Source organism: Sinohyriopsis cumingii, chromosome 8 (genome assembly GCF_028554795.1).
Source record: "Sinohyriopsis cumingii isolate HCF-2022 chromosome 8, ASM2855479v2, whole genome shotgun sequence".
NCBI classification, from domain to species: Eukaryota; Metazoa; Mollusca; class Bivalvia; order Unionida; family Unionidae; genus Sinohyriopsis; species Sinohyriopsis cumingii.
The window spans coordinates 56,116,540-56,137,824 of record NC_142968.1 but is presented as its reverse complement, the minus strand read 5'-3'; the positions used below and the strand labels follow the sequence as shown (position 1 = coordinate 56,137,824).

Genomic DNA, 21,285 nt, shown 5'->3' with positions numbered 1-21,285 from the left:
TCCAGAGGGCCTTTTTATCTTGCTCCCATCAGTCCTCCCAACATGGTTCCCAAGACTCCTTTCACTAAGGGGCCTAGCAAGAGGGGTAAAATTACTCCACGTTGGACCAACATCTTCTTCTTTTGACGAATGGGAATTTTCTTTTGAACCATTTGGCGCAGAACGTGACGATGTTTGCCTAAGCATTGTTTCTGGTGTTTGGACAAAGGGATCGTGCCTTTCAACACGTTCAAACGACATTCGCACACGGTATCGATGCCCTTTTTGGACGCTGATTGAATGAGTTTTTTTTCGTAGGGGTGGAGAAGCTTTGGACAGGACAGATAACATGTCCCCATGTTTGACTAAATGAGGAGGCAGTCCTTTCCTTTTTTTTTCCTTGGGTTTTAGAAGAGGGATGTTTTCTGGAGGGTGACATCTTTGAGTCTTTAGCACCAAAAACACTGATACCCCTACTTAGTCACAGACCCTTTTTATACTAGAACGCGTCGCCACAGATTGTCTTTACGGCGTATCAACTTGAGGACAGGCATGACACGTCGTGTAGGGGTACGCAACGGACTAAATCGAGCCAGTTCTTGCTTGGACAAATCTAGTAAACTTTGTAACATGCCCGATCTCTCTTGGACTTTGATTTTTGGAGCAGGTACTTTGTGAGCCGCGGCCACTGTCGATAAATGGGAAGGTCCTGCCACTGGGGAAGTTCTTGGGGTCATCAACGGAGAAGTTCTTGGTGTGATCAACGTCTCCAAGTACTGTTCGGTTCTTGGTGACATCAACGGAGAAGTGATTGAACCTGCGGCTACCGGAGACGCGGTCACCGCCGTGGCAGGTCGTGGTTTGCGAGTGTAAGTTTGCGTCCTGGCCGAAGTGCCTCTCTTGCGACTGGTTTTCTTCTGTGGACTTTTCTTTTTTCTGGGGACTTTTTCTCTGTTTCTTTTTCTGGGGGCTTTTCTTTTTCCGGGGTGGTGTCTGGTAAGAGGAGGGTCCCGCAACTGGAGAAGTTCTTGGAGACACGGGTCTCTTTGGGGACCTGGTCTTTTTCTTTTTCTTCTTGGAGCTTCGTTTGACTTCTTTCTTTTTCTTGGGGAGAACTTTGGGAGCATTAGGATCCCATCTTAAGAGAGAGCGAATGATGACCCCTCCTAGAGTACCGCTCCCTCCAGGTTTCAAAATGATTTGTTTTTTGGTTTGAGTGTCGATGCGGAGATCGGCCAGTTGGATCAAAGCGACTTTGTTTCGATCGATAAAGCGTTTGGTTTGATGAGGAATCTGAATGATCCCTTGGAGTAATTGACGTGCTGTCACCGTCGACCATCGTAAGACTTCTTTGAGACTAGCTTCTAAGACACGAGCCCGTATTTGTGGATTTTTTTTCTCGACTGATGCCATACAAGGCACGAATCAATTTGACGGGAAGATGTGATTGAAGGGACGTCATGTTCACACACTGTGTGAGACAGACGAAAAGTGCCTGAGGTTTTTATAGATTTTTTTGGAGTGAAATTAAGTCGAGGACGGAGACGTGTACAGGACAGGCCCTCCGTCTTGGCACCAGTGGTGAAACAAGTGGGTACGAAATCGCAAATCCTCGTGGGGTGTAGGTTTCAAATCGACGAGTAAATAGGCGTGTGAGTGTGAGTGGTATCGTCGTACGCCTGAGTCAGCCAAGGCGTTCCTAACTGTTTGGCTAAGACTTGCACTTGCGATTTATCTCGAGGGCTTTTAAACAAGACCACGTAATGCGCATTGAGACTGATGGTGCGATGGGCTTTACTTTGTTGAAACAAATTTTGAGTGATGTAAACGACACTGGCATTACGATGATGCCCTTTGCGCGTGAACCACAGTTTAATTTCTTCTTCGTCTTCTCCTAACATGTCGAAAATGACCAAATGGGTTTGACGGGAGTCAGAGACGATGCCATCGTCTTCTTTAGGAATGCCTTCCACAAACACGATGGAATCGCCTTGACTTTCTCGCAAGAGGCTTTACGCCGATTGCCACTCTTTGTAACACCACACGATGCGTTGGGGTGGACAATTGATCAAATGATGTTTATATTCGATCAAACGTTTGACGAATTCGGTTTTGCCTGAACCGCTAGGTCCAGCAGTGAGCATGTTAAAGGGATGACGAAGATATAAAGCCTCCCAACTGGCACGATCTAAGTGTTCGTCGATGACTTTGACAGTAGAGGAAGAGGGAGCAGAAGTAGCCATAGTGTCAGGAATGTCACTTGTGACACGAAAACAGACAAGACAAGAGTTTATATACTTTTTTCAGGACACGTTTATTGAATGTTTTAAACATGAATACGAAAGACAAAAATACATAAAAGCCAAAGGCTTAAGTACAGCGATAAAAGGCACATGGAAATGATCAACGCGGAATAGAAACAAGTGTCTGTACAACATGTTTTGGGTAAAGTTCTGCCCAGTTCTATAGGGGGTAAGGTCACACAAGTGTCCTCCCGAAAAGGTCTTTTAGGCATGTTCACGACAGTCCTGTCCTGGGTGACGAGTTCTTCTTCTGACACTGTCCCTAACACAGGTTGAAAAGTGACTTTTTTCCTTGAACAACTCTCGTGTATACTGGGCCACTTCTTGGGTCCAAGCCTCACAATCCCATTCTTTCCAGGCACGGACATCTGTCCAGTGGGGCTGTAAGTTACAAGCTACACACACATCGTCATACACGTCTCGGGTAGCTAAAAGTTGACGAATCTTTTTTTCCAGTAGAGGTCGAGAAGTATCCAGATGAAACCGCAAGGCTTTGAGCAAAAGGAGTCTTTCGTGACCATTTAAGGCCATTGGGTGGTAAGTACTGATCGTAGAGTCCACAAGGAATCGGCTGTTAAACGAAATCCTAGAAAACAAGTCACTAAGACACACACCACTTGTCGACCCAAATTGAATGGATACAGTTCTTGTAATAATCGATGGTAATGATCCACGGTTTGAATATGGTCATTGAGTTCCTTCCACGGAATCTGTTCAATTACATGTGATAAAAGTCGTGGCATGGCAGCCTGTTTTTATAGTCTCTTTGTTTCGGTAACAATACACGTACTTTCTCGCCAGACATCTTCGTTCTTCAAATCTTGCATACTGTAACCGAAACGTCAAAGTTCGTTTAGAAGTTTCGTCTTCCACTAAGTAGATTCCACGTAAAATATGTTGGTAATCCTTTAACTTGTCTTCCTCAATGCGCTGCTCTAGGTGAATCTCGAAGTAACCAAAATGATCAACACGTGGATCATCGGGGCCCTGGAAGTATTGAACAAGGTCTGACCACTGAAACAGATTCTGACGAATCAGTTCTCTTATACCATTCAGGTACCAGTGGTTAAAGATCTGCTGACGTAATGGATGCAGCTGTTCTTTACGTTTGACTTGTATTTTGACCAGCTCTCGGTAAATCCTTTCTCTCAACTCCACAGGCAAAGCACGAATGTTCTCTTGTAAAGTATCCATAAACAGGTTAGTCCGTATAATTCACAATCTTCTCCTTGAGGAAAAGTAATTCATATAGTCAGTAATTTCTGACCACTGCCATTCGGGGTAACGTCCAAGAATGTCACTGAACTCTTTTGATGTAAACGGTCTAGAGTGATATAATAGGACGAATGCACACTTGACCCAGAGAAATCTAACACTTTGATTAATTTTTTTCACTTTCCTCTTGTGAATTTCTCGGCACAAAAGTTCTACAGTTACCCATTGAGATTTCACTCTGGCAAGTCCCTGCCAAACTTCCTTGTAAATCTTCTCTTGCAGTTCTTTAGGTAATGATTCAATATCGTTTTTGAAATGAAGTTTAAATACTGGTCTTGGTGATGTCCAACATTTGATTCCTAGCCAATCTGGTTTCTTCTTCAACGACATGGTAAGTTACTTCAACGTCTCGGTCCCACTAAGGGTAAGTAATGACAATTCGGTGACCATCGGGCATGTTCTACGTAGGCCGAATCTTGTGGTTCCCAGTGGTAAAGTGACACACCGCAACTGAAGCACTTGACTTTATCCCCTTCACCCAAGTAGAACAATCCGGCTCTGGCTAATTCTTCGGGGGTCGGTCCTCCCAGATACTTAGGCCATTATCCTTTGAACGATTGAAGACGATTTTCAAAGTCGCAGTATTCTGACAAACGCACAGGGAACGAATATTGGTCCTTCACAGGTTCGTTTCGATGAGGGTTGGGTGACATGGACAGGAGTTTGCTCAGGGCTGGATGACATCCGTAGAGGGGTAAACGTGAGGGTGAACATCCACATTTAAAACGAAACCCAGTAAAGTGTCCAAGAGGACGAGCGGCATCACTTTCGCATCCCTCAGGTTTGGCACGCACAGCATCACTTTCCATGATAGGGGCAGTGAAAACAAAGTTCCCATGATGCTTTACGGCATCGCTAAGGTCACAGCGTACAGCATCGTTCCCATCACAAGGCTCACAATCGCATTCTACTTCAGAAGCCCCACACTTGAATTGTGCCTGTCTAAACTTGCTTTGTGTTTCTCTGAAAGTATTCATCTTGTTCGCTTGGTCTTGGTAGTCACATGAACTATCGATCTTGACCATAGCCCCTTTTATACTAGTCGCAATGCACTCTCAAGCTTGTACATCGTTCCTTTTTTACGTTTTTTATGTCTTGTTTTGGAAGGTACCGTCTCTAAGGTGCCGTCATCATTGTGCCGTAGTGTCATGGGTGGAAAGGCCATAGAAAGGTAAGGACAGTGCGGAGACCATCGAGTATGTTCCAGAATAGCGGAATCTTTGTAGATACATAGATCCATTCATAACTTTAGTCCGCAAGCGAAACCTGTACTTCGTATCCCAATCCTGACTCAGGTCCCAAGTAGACAAATCCTGTTCTAGCTAAAACATGTGAAGAAGGTAATCCTTCCCTATCCGTAGGCCATTTCTGAAACGTGTCCAATCGACGGGCACGATCACAGTAGTCAGGTAAGAAGACTGGAAAAGGGTAGGGTTTGAACTTGGAGTTCTCATCGGGGTTCTCACTCGATTCTTGCTGTGGCGAAGTCATCCTTCTGGTGGGTGACTATCCACTTACAACCAATGTTTTATACCAACGTGTCCATACGGTAAAGTAAATTGATTGGGAAGTCGCACTCGCTTCTGCTACACGATTTGATAGACTTTTTCCAAGGGTCGACTGACGATGTGATGAGTGGGTAAACGTACAATCTTGTTGGGTTCATAGGTGGTCACTTTAAAGTGTTGATCTTTTCCAGACTGTAAGGCTTCTTTCAATATGCCAAAATTCACCACTCGACTGGTACGATAATTCAGTGTCAGTCCTTTCACTTTACACTTCTTGTGCACTTCTCCTTGTTTGTCCCGGTATTCGTAGCCGTAATTTTTAGGACCGCCACTGGCGAAACTTAGAATCTTGTCGTCGGGGCGCTCGTCTGTCCAGGCTCCTAAACGGTCTCCTTCGATGTCAGGGTGCTGTTGACTCGGGTGATGGATGCAAATGCAACTATCCGTGTCAAAGTACAGGACGCGTTCCCCTAACAATTCTAAAGCTTCGTACAATTTTAAGCGAGCATGAGCTGTCACGTAAGCCGCAATGATGACATTTCCAAAGTGGTCGTCTTGTACAAAGTCCAGATCTTCTTCGTAATTGACCAAGATCAAATTCTCGCGAACGACGTCCACGTGTTTCATGAATTTGGTTTTGTCGTGAATCATCTGAAAGTCGCGGGAAGGTTCTGTCAAATACTCCGTCTTGGGTAAACACGGTCGTTGTGCCATCTTACCGCACAAACAATTTAACATCACTTTAGCAAACGATCGCCTGCCTTCGTTTTTCTCGATGTGGTCTAAAGTGATGCCTTCTTGTGCATAGTATTTCTCTTTGAATGTCTTTTGGTCTTCGGGAGTGTGACACCAGGAAGGATAGCCGCTGGCTTCTTGTTTCAGTTTCAAAAAGGCATCCACGTAGTCTGCGAAAATGCCTTTCTGCGTGGGGTCACCCTTGTGGTATTGTTGTGTCTTGGGAAAGTGGCAAATTTCGTACACTTCTAATAGTTGGTATCCCATGTCCAGAGCTTTGAACAATTCTACGCTGACCCAAGTCCCCGTCAAGGCCCGTTCTTCCTGGGTGTGCTGAGAAGGCTGATCTTGGTTGCACGTTTCGGCACAAGTACGGCACAAAGGAAACATCAGTTTGCCTTGGCAATGGTGAGGTAAGACGGGATGGTACAAGTCCGTGGGAGGCAAAACTTTGCACTTGATCAGACCTTCGTATTGTCGAATGCTTTTCAGGTCGATGTGTTCCGTCAACAATTGTGGGTGCCCTGCAGGAAAGCGACAATATTTGCACACGTAGGGATACAGCGAACACACGTCCAAGTATTTAATTTCTTCTCCTTTCTCTTTGTCGGCTTGGTACATCAAACAGGTGGCATTGGTCCTTCCTCCGTACAAACTATCCCTCGGGTGCAGCGGGTCCATGAACTGTTAACTTTCCACGAGACGTTTAAACTCGGGATCGGTTTTCAAACGGTGATCGTATTCGTGTTCCCACAGTTCCACCACTTGGTATCCTTCCTGTTCTAACTTTAGACGCCTGGTACAAGTCTTCCATGGTTCGTTGTAAAAACTGATTTTTAGTGCCGCGGTCAGGGTAACAGACGGGACATCCGAGAAATAAGCAACCGTTAAATTCGTACACGATCTTGGGGTTTTCCAAGTCCCAGCCATCGACCGAATGCGTTCCGATGGTCTTTTCGCCTCCTCCGTTGCGGGCATACTGAATCCATTTGTCTTCCTTGTCGCACAAGTAATGTAAGCAGCGTAGGGCTTTGACCGAGTATTGACGTTTGACATAGTTGGTCGTTTGAGGACTGATGACAGGCACGGTGTTTTCAGGCATGAATCGTTGCCGGTACACTAAGGAACACGCTTTGGCAATGGTACAATCTTCCTTCAAAGGATCGACCCCTCCGTGTTCCATGAACAGTTCTCGAAATTTTCCACAGCAACGCCGTAAAATGTCCACGTCGGAACGACAATACTTTAGCATTTCTTTATGAAAGTCGAAAGGGTCGGAGGCATGGACCTGGTACCAAACGTAGAAAGCTTGTCGTTGTTCGGTACGCATGTTGTCGGGGTCGTAACAGTGAGCCTCAGGTAAATGGGGTAGAACGGCATGTTGATTGGCTTCCGTATTGAACAAGTGTGGAAAGTACCCTTTAGCCATTTCTGTCATTCCAAACGTTTTAGGCATTCGACTCAAAGGCACGGCCAAGTAACTCATCGAATCTTTAAACTGCACTTGTCCCACTTGCATGAAAATGATTTCTGCTCCGTTCAAAGTGACTTTCGGACGTTCGGTGCCTTGTTCCGTATAGTATCTCAAAATAAACTGTCCATCGTATCCGGAGAAATTGTGAGCCATCACCGTAGCATGACGATGACAATCTCCGTAACGTCCGATGTCCTCTTGGCTCCACGTCTTGTCGATGGGGTCTAAGACCCATTGGGCGAAATCGGCTAGCGTGTTCGGTCCCCGAAATATTTTTTCACGCCCTCCAGGAATCTTGCTGCAGTGAGGGCAATGACTGAAGATAGGTTCTTGAATGCACTTTTCGCAAGCTCGATGAGCCACGCAGAAATTAGGAATGTGAATGCCGGTCTCTTGCATGCATTCGAAATCGAGAAAGATGAAATTGCCTTTCTTCTTCTTGTGACCATCCTCTTTCTCTGGTTGGGGATGGTATTTTTGCACGTAGCATTGGTGTTCCAAGTCCACGATGTGATGACAAATGTGACATTTTTTTCTTTCCTCGACATACGTGTGCCTTGACAGTATTGGTACATATGCCTTGTCCACAGGTAGGGCACAATCTCAGGAGTTGACAAGGACATTTCTGCTGTGAACCTTGCGTCTTCAGATGTTGTTGGTAACAGGCAGGGCTGACAAACGTGCGCAGACAAGCAGGACAATGCACTGGTTCTTGCCTTTCGTTCAGACAGGGTGGAGAGGCCAAACATCCTGAACATTTCGATCCGCAATATTTGTGCTGCTCTCGGTTGTTATAGCCATAGTCACATTTCTCACAGTAATAACCGTATCCCAGGAATGCGGTGATACTGGTAGTGGTATCGAAATGGTCATCGTGATGATAAAGGTGAATGTATTTTCCAGCCTTAAAGACTTGGCCTCGAAACAACAGAGGTCCGCGCACTTCTTGAGGGTGCACTTTCAAGGTGTAGCGTGGAGCTAGGACATCTTGCAATTTTTGCATCTCAGGAATACCGCAGGGTGTGTCTTTGGACAGGCCGGCTTGTTGTAACAAGAGTTCTGCTTCGTTTCGTTGTTTGGCTCGGTCCGATTGTCGAATAGTTTTCCAGGCTCTTTTCCATTCTACCGTGTCGTTCTTGTTGATATAAGTTCGTCCCACCACGATGGCTCGGGCTAAACACATCTGGTCTTGAGGGTTGTTAATTCGGACGAGACTCTTTTTGGTGCTGCGAAGGTCGTCCACCAATAACATCTTTTTGCGTCCAGTCCCTTGAGGAGGAGAGACGTGGGTCATGTCCAGTGTGGCTTTTACATCGGTCATGTCAAACTGGTCATTGGATTGTAGTACGTGTTGAATCTTGTCCATGACTTTGGAAGCAGTCAATTCTGAAGGGGCGCTAAACTCGATCCAAACAGGGGATTTCAAACCGTCGTGTTGTATGGAAAGTCTCAAGCGATCGTCTTCTTTGGGTTGACATTGTCGCTTGAGTGTGGTAAGCAAAGAATCCCACACCCCGGTGATGAACCCTTCTGCTTTCTCTAACGGTACTTCGGACTTGAAATCTTTGAAGTTCACCGTGTATTTGTAAGCCGTGGTTCTAAATTTTCTAGAGGAGCGCTTTTCGGTCTCTCGAATGGAATAGTATTTTTTCAGGGTTAACTAAGGGTGGTGAACTTTGTTTAGAGGGTTTGGATTCTGGTTCACTCATGTCCTCTTCAAAATCACTGGCATGAATTTGTGCCAAGACTTCAGCCCTGGTACGAGGCGATAGATCACGTTTCTGCCTCTTACTTTCTTCTTCTTTCTTCTCAAATGAATTGGATCGTTTCATCTTGAAAGCAAAAAGTCAAATGACTAAAGTTTAAACACCATGGGCTACTTTATAGTCATGGTAGACCAGCGTATATAAAAGGGTATGTGTCTTGTCCTTTCACTATTCATTTCACTCTCTAACCGAGCACAACGATGGAAGAGACTATACAAATCGAACGTTTCATCAGAGCTTTGCGAGGGATCATTAGAAAATTTTCTTCAGACCAGTCGACGGAATAGTCTCCTTCCTTTCGAGATAAAAGTGAAGATACTTGCTATATCTGTCAGAAGAAAGGGCATTAGTCTTCAGAGTGTCCAGACCGTCAAAAAAGAAAAAAAGGGGTTAGAAAAGACAAAAGTCAAGATGCCTGTTATTATTGTCAAGAAAAAGGACATTGGTCTCCAGATTGCCCAAAAATGAAACAAGAGGAGTCAGAAGAAGAGAGGGATTATTCAGAGAAAGAAGAAAAGGAAGAAGAAGAGGAAGAAAGCAGACAGGTGAAGAAAAAGAAACAGGAGAAGAAAAGAAGAAGGGAAGAAAGTGAGGAGGAAGTAGAGAAAAAGACTGTGACTGTGAAGAAATTTAAAAAACAGAGAGAGTAAATAATGAGACAGAAGAAGTCAGTGAACTTTTTAAAGTGTTATGTTGTGAATTGTGAATTGGATTGTAAATATTGATAAAAGAATAAATTAATTATATAAGGTAAGTGTCTTTGGGTTTTGATTTTAAAATAAGAACGTACACTCACAGTCATAGACAGGTACTATAGGGGTAAAATGGGTTGTTTTTTTTTTTTTGTTTTTTTTTTTTTTGTTGTTGTTTTTTTTTTTTGAGTTATTGGCAATTGAAAGTTTATCTCTTTTCGAGAGACGTGGGTGGCCCTGAAAAGAGCCTTTTTTGGTGTAGGGATGAGTTTAAGCAATCAACTTTAACTGACTTAAGCCTTTGCCACGGCCGAGGCCTACTTCTGATGGTGATGATTTGGTTGAAATCACTAAGGGTGGTACGGTAGGCTTAGTCACAGGGTTGGCGTGTTTAGCTGGGGAAGGTCGTATTCTCTTCGGTCGTAATAAAGAAGTCTGATACATTTGTTTCAGACTTCTTAACTCCGCTAAAATGTCTAACGGTACCGTGACCGTTTGATTTTCACACCCTTGTTTCTTTGCTGCTGCTTCTTCTTCTTCTTGTTTTTTTCTTACCTCTTCTTCTTGCTGCTGTTGCTGTAGGAGAAAAGCTTGTTCCGCTTCCTTTTGCTGTTGTATAAATTTCTCCAATTCTTCTTTCTGTCTCTGTCTAAAATTCTCCACGTGCGGTAATGAAGGTGACGAAGGTTACGGAACAGATTCTTGCGAGGTAAGAAAATCCACAAAATCCCAATTCACCTCTTCTGAAAGTAAGTCCGGATTCCCTTGGGCGGTCTGCACTGCTTGTGCACCCCAATGGATCGTTTTCTGAGTTTCCGTCATGTTGAAAAGCTGTCGCATAAATTGACTACGCACAGGCGCTAGCGAATCTATATGGACCACGTGACGTCACAGACTGCTCTCTTCCGATTGGACGTGGGCTGACTGAATTTTGTAACGCGTGTTTGGATTGGTCACCGAACTCAATCCGTTTCAATCCTTTCTGTCCCTATAAATAAGTGCAGTTCACTGCATTGATTCACCTGTTCTCGGCAACCCACAACATGTGGACTACCGTAGAGTCTTCCACTCTCATTTCATCGATGATGTTCCGGACGGACATGCCCATGTATGTCCGATCCAAATGGACTGTTGTCCATAGGACAGATACTAGTCGATGGATGAGAAGAATTTATATAGAAAGACAAGGATGCCTCAAGAGGGGACTTGTGTATGGACCTGCAGTCATAAGGAGTTTAAGAAGAAGAAGAAGAAGATGTGACATATGCCCTCTATGTTAATATTAACATAAACCCAAAGGTTCTTTTCAGGGCCACTCCAATTCTCGAAAAGAGATTGACTTTCAATTGCCTAGCCCAAATTTTTATTCTATATATGTATGTGTGTGTGTGTGTGTGTGTGTGTGTGTTTTATATCCCTCTCCCCTGTTCCCTTTCCATAGACCTATCAGGTCGGGACCCTATTAAAATAGGGTCCCGACCCTATTCCATTTCCCATATTCACTTCCCCTTGAGGCTGTATAGTCCCACCCATGTTAATTTCCCCTTGAGGCTATACAGTCCCACCCATGTTAATTTCCCCTTGAGGCTATAGTGTCCCATGAGTTTTCTCCATGTTAAATTTCCTTTGAGGCTAAACGATCCCACGATTTTTCCCCATGTTAAATTTCCATTGAGGCTAAACGATCCCAAGGGGTCCTGTGATGTTAATTCCCATTGAGGCTAAGGTATCCCTATTCACTACTCACATTTTAAGGTGAGCAGGGACACATCGAAGTATTTAGATTGCATTTTATCCTCTTATTTGGCCAAATATTCTCTCTACACATACATGTCTAGAAAGAGCAAACAATTTACTACTTTTTAAGATTTGTTTGAAAATTTTAACTAATGCGCTTTGAGTGAAATTAGGTTTTGATTTAAGTGGGTCAGACATGTAATCAAAACCGGAATATGCAATACCAGCATGACGGAAGAAGTAACGGTACTTGGTGACTCATTCTCAAGGAGCGAAAATGTTACCCTGCAAATTTATATCAACTTTAGACTACAATTGGCACACCATGTAGCAGATTCATAACCTTTTAAACATTAGATACGCAATTTTAATAGGGCTGATAGCCAACTTATGAACTGGACTGCTACTTGAAACGTCAACTTGTGTTTGTATAAATACGACTTAACTTTTCGCCATCTTCCCGAAGTGTCGTTAATTATAGTCTCAAATTTTAATTTACTGCTCAGTATTTAGGAAGATATTCGGTGAAATTGAAACAGTGCATATTAATGCACATGTTGCATGCTTGATTCACCCAGACTGTGCTCATATTCTCGAGTAAGTCCGAGTGATGTCAATCCTAATGTTCAATCAATTGCCATTTTCTCTAATTACTGAATGTAGAAAAAAAATTAATACATGTTTTAAATTCATTTTTGGAAAGCATGGCTTGGGTAGCTGCAACGATAATGAGCGCCTACTTCTTGAATTTTGCGCAGAACTACAGATCACCATCACAGACACCATATTTCAGCAGAAAGACAGCCTGAAAACAACTAGGATGCTTCCTAGCTCAGAACATTGGCACCTAACCGATTACGTCATAGTACGCCAGAGGGACTTAAAATATATCATTCATATTAGAGTGATGCCCAGTGCAGAGTGCCACACAAACCATTATCTTGTCCGATGCAAGCTCGATTTCCAGTTCATGCCCAGGCCCAGACAACAAGGAGGCACCCTGAGAAAAAAGCTCCAGGTGAAAAGCCTGTTTTCTTCAGTTGTCAAGGGAGATTTTCAAGAGAGCCTACTGTCTAGACTTAAAGTACCTAATTCTCTGCCAGATCTATCTCTGAAAGAGACGTGGAACCACATCAAGGCTAAAAGAAATCTTTGGATTCACCACTAAGAAAAACAAAGACTGGTTTGATGAAAACAACCAAGAAATCCAAGACCTGCTTGCCAAAAAGAGATCAGCGCACCAAACCCACACGGAAGCCACCTTACAGAGCATAACATCCTGCTTTTCAGAAGCTTGCCAGCTCCTTCGTCTTACGGGCAGCCTAATGAAAACTGAGGTACTTCATCAGCCTGCAACCACGGAAGTTTTCCCGCCACCAAGCATCTTCATCGACCAGAAAGATCTGAAAGTAGTCCACCAGTTCACCTACCTGGGCGTGTGATCTCTGATCGACAAAGAAATAGACAACGGACTGGCCAAATCTAACAGCGCCTTCGGCACTCTCTATAACCGAGCGTGTTACAACGCCATTCTCAAGAGAGATACAAAAGATCAGTGTCTACAGAGATGTACTGACCACCCTTCTATATGGCTCCAAATCATGGATCACCTACAGCCACCGCCGCCGCCTCCGCCTCCTCGAACGATTCCATCAGCTCTGCCTCCACACCATCCTCAACATCCACTGGAGTGACTTCGTCACCAGCAGTGACATCCTAAAAAAGGCAGGGAACACCAGCATTGAGGCCACGCTCATGAAGATACAGCTATGGACACGTCTCCAGGATTGAGGATCATCTTCTGCCAATTTTCGCACTGTATGGTCAGCTGTCCACTGACCAGCGTGATAGAGGGCACATCGAAAGAGATATAAAGACTCCTTGAAGAGATCCTCACCACATGTGGCATCGACCACTGCCAATGGGCATCACAAGCTGCTGACCGTGAAAGCTGGCGACGTACAGTTCACCGGGCCAACACCATTTCTGAACAGCTTGGGTGGAAAAAGATGGCGAAGACAAAATCCGGGAACCATCATCAGCATCCACCAAAACCCAGACATTCCCTTGCAGCCTTTGTGGACGGATGTATTTTTCACTTATAGGACTCGTCCGCCACCAGCGCACGTACAATAGGCGTGGACATTCCTTTCCTAAATCTTCGCTAGTGAAGTCGAGCCAACATTGTTTTAATCATGCTATATCATGTGTTAAGTATAACCGGTTCATATATATTAATTTGCATTATATTTTGTTATCTACTTTGCTTATTTATATTTTTAAAAAAATAGAAATAAGGTGTAAAATTTAATAGTGGTTGTCCGGTTTCGGTCTAGCAAATGTTTTCTAAATAGCCACGAGCACGGAATTTGGGCACATAGTATAATATATAGATATATATCTTCCCCCTCTCTATCTCTCTTTCTCTCTCTCTCTCTCTCTCTCTCTATGTATATATATATATATATATATATATATATATATATATAGAGAGAGAGAGAGAGAGAGAGAGAGAGACAGACAGACAGACAGACAGACAGACAGAGAACCAGGACACGGCTGAATCTGTCCTCTCCCAGAACCAATCTGAACACAAGAAAAAGCTTCTACGTGTTCCTATTGCCATGATAGATATTCTAATCAGCCCAATGCACTGATTCAGTTTGATCAGCTGAGAGGAGAACATCATTTCAGTTGAGGAATTAGATTGAAGCGGGGTAATTCTACCCAAACTGTAAACAAAACTTTATATTACGCCAGTGCAAGGAATAGCTATCTTTATCTCATCAGAAAAAGTCATACATTTAATAATGCGTAATGTGTGGTATTGCTATATCTCCTCTTTGTAACAGAGTGAGATAAATAGGGTTACAAAGTGACTCTGCCCAATAGTTAGTTCGTTGGTTGTTGTGTACTCCTTGAAGCCGTAACAATTATATATACATTTATATGTATCCTCAGTTAATTCATACACAGCACTAGACTGAAAACTTTTTGCTATGTGACTACACTCGCAATCTAAATTTCCATTTGACAGATACATTGATTTCTTAGTTTTAAGACAAAAATATCTCTCAAAATATTGTCTACTTTCAAAGGTCCATACATTTAAAATATACTGAAGACTTAATAATAGTCATATCTATCTTTCGAACCACGTGAATATTAGACTTCACTTCTAACACTTTCCAAGAAATAATGAATTTAAAGTATGGCTTTCAACTTGTCAAAAGCCTTCTGACATTTGTCAGTCCAAAGGAACATTCTTTTCTTACTTAATAAAGGGTTCAGCAATTATAGAAAAATTGGAAAACAAATTTCGATAGTATCCAGCCATACCTAAAAATCGCATCAGTTGCTTTTTATTAACAGCCACGGGAATTTCAGAGATAGCCTCGACCTTGGTATATACAGGTTGTCCATGTCCCACGATGTGTCCTAGAAAAGTTACACTAGCACGGCAGAACTCACTTTTAGATAAATTTTCAAACATGCATCAGTGAGTCTGTCAAAGAATTTTCGAATTGTTGCTAAATGTTCTTTCCTGGTGTCGTTGTAGATGATGACATCATCGATGCAAGCATCACAATTGTCTAGACCAGAAGTAATCATATTCATGAGACGTTGAAATGTACTTGGCGACCCTTTCATCCCAAACGGCATTACTGTATACTGGTTAAGTTCATCTGCAGTCACGAATGCCGACATTTCCTTTGCTCTTTCCGTTAGTGGAATATGCCAGAATCCATTCAGAAGGTCCAATTTGTTGACGTACTTGGCATTCCCGATCTTATCAACACAGTCATTGATTCTTGGTAATGGAATGAATCTGTTGTTACAATTTTCACCTTTCTATAATCAGTACACTTACGGAAAGTTTTATCTGGTTTTGGAACAAGTATGCATGGTGAACTTAGTCACATTTACTGGGCTCTATAAAATCATTCTCCAGCAAACATTGAATTTCGTTTTTCAAGTTTTCCTGTTTGAGAGGGTTCATCCTTTACGGGTGCTGTTTGACAGGTTTAGAATTTACAATTTAAACGTCAAGGAACATTTTCTTGGTTCTTGAAAAACCATCAGGAAATAAGTACTCATATTCAAAAAGTAACTGTTTAAGTTCATTTCTTTCTTGCTCTTGCAAATATGAACGTTTCTGGCCTAGATCTTTTATAATTTCTGAATTCCGAAGATTTGTCACTAAATCATCATCATCATCCGATGATATTCCTTCGCTGAAACCTTCACTGAATGGGACAGGTTCAACTAAATTAATTGCATGTTTAATCTGGCTACCTCTTTCAGCATACTGGTACTCCTATAATTTATTTCAATCCCACGAGCACAAATATTTTTTAACTCGTTCATTTTCTTCTTAACTTTGTAAAGGCCGTAATATCTAAACTGAAGACAACTTTGAAGAATAAGCAAGAGAGACATAACTCCATTATTACAAAACTCAAAAGTTCTCTCCACTGTAGTTCTGTCAAACTATAATTTCACTTTTGACTTGAATTGCTGGATGCCAGATTCAAGCATAATAGGCTGGAAATTCCCAGACCTAAAATTTGACCCTTGACCCGATTGAACAGAGTTGGGAAGGCCAAATTGAGTAAAAGTCTTATCAAAGCTTGTACTATTATTTTAGATTTTATATTCCTCAAGGGAATTGCCTCTGGAAACCTTGTTGACTTGGTGTTAGGTAAGGGACCAACACAATCTTCCATAATTCAACTAAATGGTTAGTCAAAGGCACAAATAGGTTGTTGATGAGCGTTGTGAATTTTCCGATATGGTTTTCCTACCATTTGACAGGTGTGACGAGATCTACAGTATTTACCAACATCACTTTTGAGTTTCGGCCACTAGAAGTGAGTTAAGATCTTGTAATAAGTTTCATTGATCCCTAAATGACCAGCCAATGGAGTTTAAGGGACAAGACTAAATATTTCCTGTCTGTAAGGTTTCGGAACTACAATTCGATAATATAAAGACCAATCGTTATCAGCAGGTACCTCAGAAGGTCTCCATGTTCTCATAAAAGTTCCATGTTTAATGAAATAACAGACAGGAACTTCAGTAGCTTCAGTTTCATTAATGGCCTTTTGAAACAAACAGGAGATCTCGGGATCTTGTTCCTGTTCGACAACCAATGATTGTCGTTTATCACCCTGATTAGAATAAAGAGAAAGAGTCGTTAAAATAGGATTGCTGTGATTAGTACCTTCTAATTGATCCACACAAGGAGTGAACGTGACCTCATCAAAAACCTGACCAATACATGTGTCAGCTAAAGGAATACTTCTCTTATCAACATCATTCTTAAGAGCTTTCTTTGCCATAGCTCTGGTAAGTTGGAAATAAACCAGGGAATTCTTTTTCAATTGGATTGACTTTCTGATCCAAGCAAGGCTTGTCAGTTGCAAGTCGATTAATCACAACCTTGTCTCCAGCTAGGTCGTTGCATAGTAAAAAAGGAATGCCCTCAACCCGTAAAACAGACTTTTCCGACTGTCACGGGTCCTGAGACTAAGTCTGCTGACAAATTACCACAATGGAGAGGAACATTAACAAAACCCCACCCTACTCCCCGAATAAGAACACTCTCATTAGAAGAAGACTGCTCAGAAAAAGGCAAAGTACCTGACAATAAAAGACTCCCAGGAGCTCCTGTGTCCCTTAAAATTTTAATAGGGATATGATTGTCCGAATCACCCAAGATTGATATAGAACCCTTCGATATGAATGGTTCATAATTCTCCAAAATCAAATCAGAATGGGATTTATTTGACCCAACAAATGTGTTGCTTGCAATACGTGACTGTGACCTTAACCTCTTAGAAATAAGAGCATTTGGAATAGGTCTGTCTTGATTCTGATCTCTATTTTTTAATTTGTAGCAATCAGAAATAACGAGTCCATTTTCTTGTAATAGGTACACATGGGAAGAAACAACGACCTTGAATCAAGCTTCTTTGAAGTTTGATTTTTAGAAGTTATGCCAATTTGAGTTTTAAAGGGCTTGTATTAGGCTGAAATACTTTTCTACCAGAAGACTGTTGCGTAAAAGTCTTATTTACAAAAGGAACTTTATGAATTAAAGAATACTCATCATCAGCACGAGTAGCATTTTCTAAGGTTTCAATCTGATGCTCATCAAGATAAGACTTAATGTTACTATGTACACAGTTTTTGAACTCCTCAAGTAATATAAGTTGTTTAAGACTTGCATGGCCAAGCACCATCTATCAAATAATTGCTCTTTTTCTCTAGCAGATTTGACATGAATTTGTCCTGCTTCTTTTCTGTAGTTTCTGAATTTTTGCCGATAAGCTTCAGGGACTAAATGATAACCCCTTAAGACGCATCTTTGACCGTATCATAGTCACCACTTTGTTGAACTGACAGTGAACTGTAGATATCACTAGCTTTACCAGTATATACACATTGTAATAACTGAGCCCAATGCTCCCTTGGCCATTTCAACATTTCAGCAACTTTTTCAAAATAAGGAAAATATTTGTCTACTTCTTTTACTCTGAAAGGGGCACTAATCGAATATTCTTTGCAAGATCAAAACTTAAATTTGGATTTGAAATATGAATGTGCTTTTCACTTGACAGTTCCATTTCTTTGATTCTACATTGATTTGTCCTCTCTTGCTTCTCTTTCTCCAACTGTAAATGCATACGCTCATTCTGTAACTGTATTTGTTCTTTCTCTCTTTCTACCTTATCTAACTGCATTTGCTTCTGTTATTCTTTCTCTATTTCCTGTCTCTCTCTCTCCTCTTTCGCATATTGTAACTGCATTTGTTTTCTTGTAATTGCATTTGTCTTTCTTTCTCTATTTCTTCCGTTTGTAAATGCATTTGTTTTTCTCTCTCTTCTTTCTGAAGATCCAGCTTCCTAAACTCCAATTGCATCTTGTATTTTAATTCTTATTCCTTCACGTTTATGTCAAAGTATGATACAGATTTACAGATCGAAACCAAAACACTTGTATCCAAAACATTCTTTTCTACCAAATACTGTACCAAAATATTTTTTATTTCCTGTTTCGTTAACTTCAAAACGATCGTATTTTCTGGCAAATTGAATCAATTCATCTCTTTTGAAAAGATCTAATTGTTCCTGGGTAGGATTTGAAAGAAAGATTTCCACTTTTAATGATATCTTAGAATAAGCTTGCCGATTCACTAAGATTTCAAAAACCTGGGAATTCAATTTTCAAAACACAAAGTTTTCTTAAATATTCTATCGAAAATTCAAAATTTTCCTTAGGACGAACGCCCAAATTCTCATGTCACATGTTTAGGCTCGAATAAACAGTAACACAAGAAAGAGTGAAAACAGCCAGCGTTGAAAAAAATGCAACATATTTCTCTAGAAAAATTATGTAAAAATATAAAAAATAAGAACTTACGGTTTTATAAAATCAAATCCAAATTAATCCAAGAATAAAATTTTAGTAGTCCTAATAACAAAATGTTCTACTGATTTCAAGCTCGAATCCCGACGAAGAATCTAAGATGTATGACGATGACGTATGCTGTAACCTGTGGTATTGAAGTCTGTAGTTCCTTGTAGAAACAAGAATTATCACTCAGGTTTTGGATATCTAAACACATTTTTTATAAGAACTGTCTTTGGTTAAGAATCTCCCATGAGCACATGTATTTTCAAGGGAAAAAAAGAATTAATCGTTTAGAATCAAAACAGTTTGAAATAACTCCAATCCATATTCATTGGCTTCGCTACCACTCAAACGTTTGTATATAATCTGGCATTGCATTTCTCAAAAGAAAACCATAGTAAAGGGGGGATTCCACAAAAAGGATTCTTTCTACAACCAAATTGAAAATTCCTGAATAAATGATGGCATGAGCGTGACGTTTTTACTGAAAGACGTGTTATGGTTTTTGGTTTGTCTTAAATGAATTCAATATGGTGCTGATCCATTATGGCTGCAATTGCAACAATCTTTAAAATCTTGCGATTGATACTCCTGAATGCTAAGTCACATCTTGAAAATATCGGTATTTGTTACTTCTTCCAAATAGAAGGCTATATCAACATGGACTTTGGAGAAGTACTTGGTCGTAAAAGAAACGGTTGTCATTCTGAAATCCAATATAGCTGTCACAACCACTGTCTTAAAATTTTTGTCACTATTCCACCTGAATGGATCATTATTATGAGATGGGATGTTTAGCCAAAGACTTCTAATGATGACTATTTGTCCTAAATGAAATTAGTGCCAAGCTGACATCAAATATGCGCACCACAGTGGCTAATTTGAAAATAATTTGATTCCTAAAGAATATCAGATATAGTTTCATACATAACAGTTAACAGAAAGAAATGTTCTTTTCTTGAATTCCTGTGAACTCTTGTGCCAAGTAGAGCGTCACTCGCATTGAGGGACTGTTGTTCATCATGCCGTTCTATCTGGTCATCATGTACATCTCACTGTAAACATTCACAAAAAAGAAGCAATCCCTCTTTGCAGATACTACAATATTGTTACTATCACCGTATCTTATTCTCGATTATAAATTCACATTTCATCAATCTTCTAACTTTTGAGTTTGCGATAGACACCAACCATAAAACATAAATATCATCATCATCATCAACAATTATTATTATTATTATTATTATTACTATTATTGTTATTATTATTATCTTTATTGTTTAGAAGGTCATGTGCTGATTACATGCGTAAGTCTGGAAGCTCTGCAACAAAGAGAAAATGCTCAAAGTGCTGGAAATACATCAGCAGGAGATAGTTCAAAAGGCATATGAGATGAAGGATATCTACCGACAGCAACACTATGCCACTTACACCAACAACCTTGCGAAGGGCACAGTTTGTTCATGGAAGAATTTGCGTCGTGGCGGATTCATATACAAAAGGTAATATCTGGTCCCGACTTTCTCTGAAAATGGTGACTTTCAACAAAGTTGCAAAATTAAGGAGACACATGACTTACTAAAACAATAATGTTCCCATGTTCAGTCCGTATAATATGCCAGACTCGAGATGGGACAGGATCTCATACCGAGATTTATGCAGGTCTTATTTATAGGCTGCAGGCCTTATTTATAGGCAAACGTATAATGCCAGTGAGAGCAGACGACGTGCTGAAATTGCAAAATTAGGCTCGAAAAGAAAACACCTCTCCTTGTGTACATGCCTCTTGATAAGTATGCCAACGATTAATTTTTTTAACTGTATACTAGGACAGACAAGATACTGGGGAAGATTGAAATGAACAATCGTAACAATAGACATGAATTGAAGGTTCATTTATTGCCAATGCTCAACCAAGAAATAGACCTTCAAGCATAAGATAATCGTAAAGTTGTACCTAGACCAACAGCAACCTGAAGTTCCTTTATCTCGAATTGAGGAACGGATGGGCAAAGACGACACTGACGAGACAGAGAACAACACTAAATATATCTTTATCAGAACGAGTATCCACCAAGCGGCCTTGAAAGAATGATAAAATGTATAATTATGTGCAAAACATACCCGTACAATGTCAATCTACAGGCAATATATAGTGATGTAGAATCAAGGGCAACAATACTCCTGAATGAGGCACATTGCCAATTCTACTATGCACAGATAAAAATCAACACTGGTTACAAACAGAGCCAAAATCGTTTGTAGTGTAAAAAAATTAAATAGTAACTTGATTATTTTAAATATTATCTTTTAACATCGAGTTGCACAGCAGGTTCTGCCATCCAGTATATACGCGCTCCCTGTCTCAAATGTTGACTAGTTATGGTCTTTGTTTTGGAG

At 41.1% G+C, this 21,285-nt stretch overlaps 1 long non-coding RNA gene across 1 annotated transcript in view; it reads left to right on the top strand.

Moving 5' to 3' along the window:
• LOC149793573 (uncharacterized) overlaps positions 1–20,381 on the top strand; it is a 32,903-nt gene extending 12,522 nt beyond the window's left edge. Inside the window, exon 3 of the long non-coding RNA XR_016422577.1 lies at positions 20,170–20,381. This is a non-coding gene — a long non-coding RNA (uncharacterized LOC149793573). The remainder of the gene's footprint in view (positions 1–20,169) is intronic.
• The last annotated feature ends 904 nt before the right edge of the window (positions 20,382–21,285 follow it).